Below are 6,384 nucleotides of genomic sequence, written 5' to 3'. Positions count from 1 at the left end.
TTGAGGATTAGATTACCAAAAAATTAAGCAGAGACTATATAAGTCTGCAAGGAAGGGGCCTGAAGAATAGGCTTTCTTTGAGCAAATGTCTGTACATTTCATGTGAACACTTGTCCCCAAATTCAGTGCTAAAATCATTGGCAGAAAAACAGCACTGTGGGTGCATATTAATTTAGGATAAATTTTGCTTAGTTTACAATCCTTTTTTTTCTCCCATGCCTGTTTCTCTTTCATACGAGACTGGCTACTTTATGAAGGGTAAATTCCCTTGACTTTTCATTTCTAAAGGTCTCTGGAATTTATCATATTGACTTTATCCCATGGGATCAACTCTCCATGGCCAATTCCTCCTGTGTTACTGAATTCCTCCTGCTGGGTTTTTCCAGACTTGGGGAATTGCAGCTTGTCCTCTTTGTGGTCTTTCTCTGCTTCTATTTGATCATCTTGAGTGGAAACATTACAATCATCTCAGTCATCTGCTTGGATCACAGTCTCCACATACCCATGTACTTCTTTCTATGTGTCCTTTCTACCTTTGAGACCTTCTAAACAATTGTCATCCTGCCCAAGATGCTTATCAATCTGCTCTCCATACTCAGGACACTCTCCTTCATGAGTTGTGCTTCAGAGATGTTCTTTTTCCTTGGTTTTGCTGTCATCAATTCCTTGCATCTGGGAGTGATGGGCTATGATCGTTATGCTGCTGTCTGTCAACCTTTGCACTACCCCATTCTCATGAGCTGGAGGGTTTGTGGGCACTTGGCAGTAACTTGTATTGTTAGTGGTTTCCTAATATCTCTATTGGGAACAACTTTGGTCTTTAGCCTCCCTTTCTGTGGCTCCAACAAGGTCAAGCATTATATTTGTGATATTTCACCAGTCATCTATCTCGCCTACAGTGAAGCCTACATTAATGAACCTGTCATCTTCATTGGTGGGGTCTTGGTGCTTGTGCCCTTGATCTTCATCTGTATCTCCTATGAATTTATTGTCTCTACTATCCTGAAGATCCCATCAGCTGAAGGCAAGCAAAAAGCATTCTCCCCCTTTGCCTCTCATCTCATTGTAGTCATTGTCCACTACGGCTGTGCTTCCTTTGTCTATCTGAGACCCTCAGCCAAATATACATCAGGCAAAGACAGGCTGGTGACAGTGACCTGCACCATCATCACCCCACTGTTGAACCCTATGGTATACAGCCTCAGGAACAAAGATATACAGCTGGCCATTCAGAAAATGATTGGAAAGACTGGGTTTTCTGTTAAGACTTTATAATTAAAACATTTTTCAACAGTACACACAAATTTGAGTCAAATATGTCTCTAATTGTTTAAGTCATAAAAGTTTCTAGTCTATTTACCTGTATGACTATGTGGCTTTGGATAAGTTGTTTGACACTGTGGGGCTGTAATGTTCTCTTAAGTAAAGCACACATAGCAGCATGTTTATCTCAAGGTTGTTGCAAAATTAAGGGAGATATCAGAGCATCTGTCACTAAAAGACAACTCTCCTACTTATCTTCTTCTTCAGAGATAGTTCTCAAAAGGATCCTAACAACCATTATCTCTTACCCTATGTTTGGCTTGTTAGCCCCAAATCTCTGGTTGTCCTCTTTGTTTAAGATTTTTTCCAGCTGAAAATGAGGTGCTCAGGCCTGAATGTGGTGTGGATATAAGACTAAGACATGATGGGGAAAAATATTACTGTACTAGCAATTAGTAAACGATTTAAGTCATGACTAAAAAAACTATGGTTGTTCTTTAAATCTAAGTTTTAATATAGAATATAGGGATAGTATAGTTTCTCCTTTTTTACTTCACATGGTTTTTGTTTGTATCTAATGGATAAGAGGAAAGTAAGCATGAGGAAAATGCAAAGCTGGACAGAACTCGAGACTCATATCAATTAAGACTTTGTACATCTCTGCAAGGACCTTCTATTTCTTTCATATTCTCCAAAAATGATATTTCTGGGTGTCTTTTCTGACCACTCATTTGAACCACTCCTTATATAACATAGAAGATATTTTTCAGAACTTCATGAAAAAAATAATAACTATCCAGTCCCAGTGCAGGCTGAAGATGTCTACATGGCTTTCCACACTGAATTTATTAAGAAGAGCAGCTCCCAGTTTCAAATTTCTCATCTGACTACCTAGTATAAGAGAGAGAAAATTAATTTGCCTGTCTTCACGAAAATTAATTTGCCTTAGAATTACAGCTATGGTCTTAGAATTAGTGTTTGATTCCTCTACGAACTCTTCTAGGACACCAGGCCTGATTTCCCTTTGCCGAAAATGCGTGGCTGGAATTATTTAGTTTTCCTTCAACGTTCCTTCAGTGGTCATCTTGTCCTACCATTCACCCGTACAGAAGTTTCTTCATCAGTATTTCCAAGCCTGCACTGACTACCAGTAATTTCACAAAATGTACATTCTTGCTGTTATCATTTCACACTATTTCCCCTCATTTAAGCTGATATTTCCCTCTTTGTGATCTTAGTACTTTCTGTCTCTTGTGTCATACAGTAGGTATAATCTTGGTTCACAGATGTTTAAGACAGTTACAGTGATAATCTGATCCTTTCCCATTACTCAAGTGACTGGATTTCAGACACTTCACCTTCTTGTATGCAGTCCTTTATACATGCTGCTGATTACCAATATTCTTTTTGTTTTATTTTAATTAATTAATTAATTTATTTATTTATTTTTGGTGGTGCCACGGGAATGCGGGGATCTGTTCCTCCATCAGGGAGCGAACCTACGCCCCCTGCAGTGGAAGCACGGAGTTTTAACAAGTGGACTGCCAGAGGATTCCCTTCAATGTTCTTTTTAAAGCTTAATGAATAAAACTGACATTCATATTTCATGTGTGACCTCCATTTTCAAGGTAAAATGTAACTGTATTCTCCCTTGAAATTTTACTTAGATTTTCAAATCAAAGTGTATAAAATAATCAATAAAGCTCTCATATTTTAAAATTACTACTTATATTTCTATTTTTGGCTCCCTGTTTTCAATTTTATATTAGGTCTTTTAATATTATTTTTATTCTTATGAGTTAGATAATTAAGGCATTTTTAACATCTTTATTGGAGTATAATTGTTTTACAATGTTGTGTTAGTTTCTGCTGTATAACAAAGTGAATTAGCTATATGTATACATATATCCCCATATTCCCTCCCTCTTGCGTCTCCCTCTCCACTCCCTATCCCACCCCTCCAGGTGGTCACAAAGCACGAAGCTGATCTCCCTGTGTTATGCGGCTGCTTCCCACGAGCTATCTATTTTACATTTGGTAGTGTATATATGTCCATGCCACTCTCTCACTTCCTCCCAGCTTACAATTCCCCCTCACCATATCCTCAAGTCCATTCTCTACGTCTGCATCTTTATTCCTGTCCTGCCCCTAGTTTCTTCAGAGCCTTTTTTTTTTTAGATTCCATATATATGTGTTAGCATATGGTATTTGTTTTTCTCTTTCTGACTTACTTTACTCTGTATGACAAACTCTAGGTCCAACCACCTCAATACAAATAACTCAATTCCGTTTCTTTTTATGGCTGAGTAATATTCCATTGTATATATGTGCCACATCTTCTTTACCCATTCATCTGTCAATGGACACTTAGGTTGTTTCCATGTCCTGGCTATTGTAAATAGCGTTGCAATGAAATTTGTGGTACATGACTCTTTTAAAATTATGGTTTTCTCAGGGTATATGACCAGTAGTGGGATTCCTGAGTGATATGATAGTACTAATTTAGGTTTTTTTTTTTTTTTTTTTTTTCTGTACGTGGGTCTCTCACTGCTGCGGCCCCTCCCACTGCGGAGCACAGGCTCTGGAGGTGCAGGCCCAGTGGCCATGGCCCACGGGCCCAGCCGCTCCATGGCATGTGGGATCCTTCCAGAGCGGGGCACGAACCCATGTCTCCTGCATCAGCAGGTGGACTCTCAACCACTGTGCCATCAGGGAAGCCCAATAATTTAGTTTTTTAAGGAACCCCCATACTGTTCTCTATAGTGGCTGTATCAATTTACATTCCCACCAACAGCTCAAGAGGGTTCCCTTTTCACCACACCCTCTCCAACATTTATTGTTTGTAGATTTTTTGATGATGGTCATTCTGAATGGTGTGAGATGATACCTCATTGTAGTTTTGATTTGCATTTCTCAAATAATTAGTGATATTGAGCATGATTTCATGTGTTTGTTGGCAAATGGTATATCTTCTTTGGAGAAAGGTCTATTGAGGTATTCTGCTCATTTTTGGATTGGGTTGTTTGTTTTTTGGATATTGAGCTGCATGTGCTGCTTGTATATTTTGGAGATTAATCCTTTGTCAGTTGCTTTGTTTGCACATATTTTCTCCCATTCTGAGGGTTGTCTTTTCATCTTCTTTATGGTACCCTTTGTTGTGCAAAAGTTTTTAAGTTTCATTAGATCTCATTTGTTTATTTTTGTTTTTATTTTCATTTCTCTGGATGTTGGTTCAAAAAGGATCTTGCTGTGATTTATGTCAACGAGTGTTCTTCCTATGTTTTCCTCTAAGAGTTTTATAGTGTCCTGCCTTACACTTAGGTCTTTAAAGAATTTTGAGATTATTTTTGTGTATGGTGTTAGGAAGTGTTCTAATTTCATTCGTTTACTGTAGCTGTCCAGTTTTCCCAGCTACAGTTATTGAAAAGGCTGTCTTTTCTCCATTGTATATTTTTACCTACTTTATCAAAGATAAGGTGACTATATGTCTGTGGGTTTATCTCTGGGCTTTCTATCTTGTTCCATTGATCTATATTTCTGATTTTGTGCCAGTACCGTACTGTTTTGATTACTGTAGCTTTGTAGAATAGTCTGAAGTACAGGAACCTGATTATCCAACTCTGCTTTTCTTTCTCAAGATTGCTTTTGCTCTTCGGGGTCTTTTCTGTTTCCTTACAAATTGTGAAATTTTTTGTTCCAGTTCTGTGAAAAATGCCATTGGTAGTTTGATAGGGATTGCACTGAATCTGTAGATTGCTTTGGGTAGTATAGTCATTTTCACAATGTTGATTCTTCCAATCCAAGAGCATGGTATATCTCTCCATTTGTTTGTATCATCTTTGCTTTCTCTCATCAGTGTCTTATAGTTTTCTGCAAACAGGTCTTTTGTCTCCTGAGGTAGGCTTATTCCTAGGTATTTTATTCTTTATGTTGCAATGGTAAATGGGAGTGATTCCTTAATTTCTCTATCAGATTTTCATCATTACTGTATACGAATGCAAGAGATTTCTGAGCATTAATTTTTTATTCTGCTACTTTACCAAATTCACTGATTAGTCTAGTAGTTTTCTGGAAGCATCTTTAGGATTCTGTATGTATAGTATCATGTCATCTACAAACAGAGACAGCTTTATTTCTTTTTTCCTATCTGGATTCCTTTTATTTCTTTTTCTTCTCTGATTGCTGTGGCTAAAATTTTCAAAACTATGTTGAATAATAGTAATGAGAGTGGGAGTCTTTGCCTTGTTCTTGATTTTAGAGGAAAAGGTTTCAGTTTTTCATCACTGAGAACGATGTTGGCAGTGGGTTTGTCATATATGGCCTTTATTATGTTGAGATAAGTTCCCTCTACGCCTACCTTCTGGAGGTTTTTTATCATAAATTGATGTTGAATTTGGTTGGAAGCTTTTTCTGCAACTATTGAGATGATCATATGGTTTTTATCATTCAGTTTGTTAATATGGTGTATCACATTGATTGATTTGCGTATATTGAAGAATCCTTGCATTCCTGGGATAAACCCCACTTGATTATGGTGTATGATCCTTTGAATGTGCTGTTGGATTCCGTTTGTTAGTATTTTGTTGAGGATATTTGTATCTATGTTCATCAGTGTTCTTGGTTTGTAGTTTTGTGTTTTTGTGACATCTTTGTCTTGTTGTGGTATCAGGGTAAGGGTGGCTTTGTAGAATGAGTTTGGGAGTGTTCCTCCCTCTGCTATATTTTGGAAGAGTTTGAGAAGGATAGGTGTTAGCTCTTCTCTAAATGTTCGATAGAATTCAACTGTGAATCCATCTGGTCCTGGGCTTTTGCTTGTTGGAAGATTTTTAATCACAGTCTCAATTTCATTGCTTGTGATTTGTCTGTTTATATTCTCTATTTCTTCCTGGTTCAGTCTCAGAAGTTTGTGCTTTTCTAAGAATTTGTCCATTTCTTCCAGGTTGTCCATTTTATTGGCAGACAGTTGCTTGTAGTAATCCCTCATGATTCTTTGTATTTTTGGTGTCAGTTGTTACTTCTCCTTTTTCATTTCTAATTCTGTTGATTTGAGTCTTCTCCCTTTTTTTCTTGGTGGGTCTGGCTCGTGGTTTATCAATTTTGTTTATCTTCTCAAAGAACCAG

At 37.5% G+C, this 6,384-nt stretch overlaps 1 pseudogene; it reads left to right on the top strand.

The window, feature by feature from the left end:
- The first annotated feature begins 336 nt into the window (after window positions 1-336).
- On the top strand, window positions 337-1,265 carry LOC102978303 (olfactory receptor 10R2-like; annotated as a pseudogene).
- The last annotated feature ends 5,119 nt before the right edge of the window (window positions 1,266-6,384 follow it).

The sequence above is a fragment of the Physeter macrocephalus genome, chromosome 4 (assembly GCF_002837175.3).
Source record: "Physeter macrocephalus isolate SW-GA chromosome 4, ASM283717v5, whole genome shotgun sequence".
Classification (NCBI taxonomy): Eukaryota; Metazoa; Chordata; class Mammalia; order Artiodactyla; family Physeteridae; genus Physeter; species Physeter macrocephalus.
This window is presented reverse-complemented; position numbering and strand designations above follow the sequence as displayed.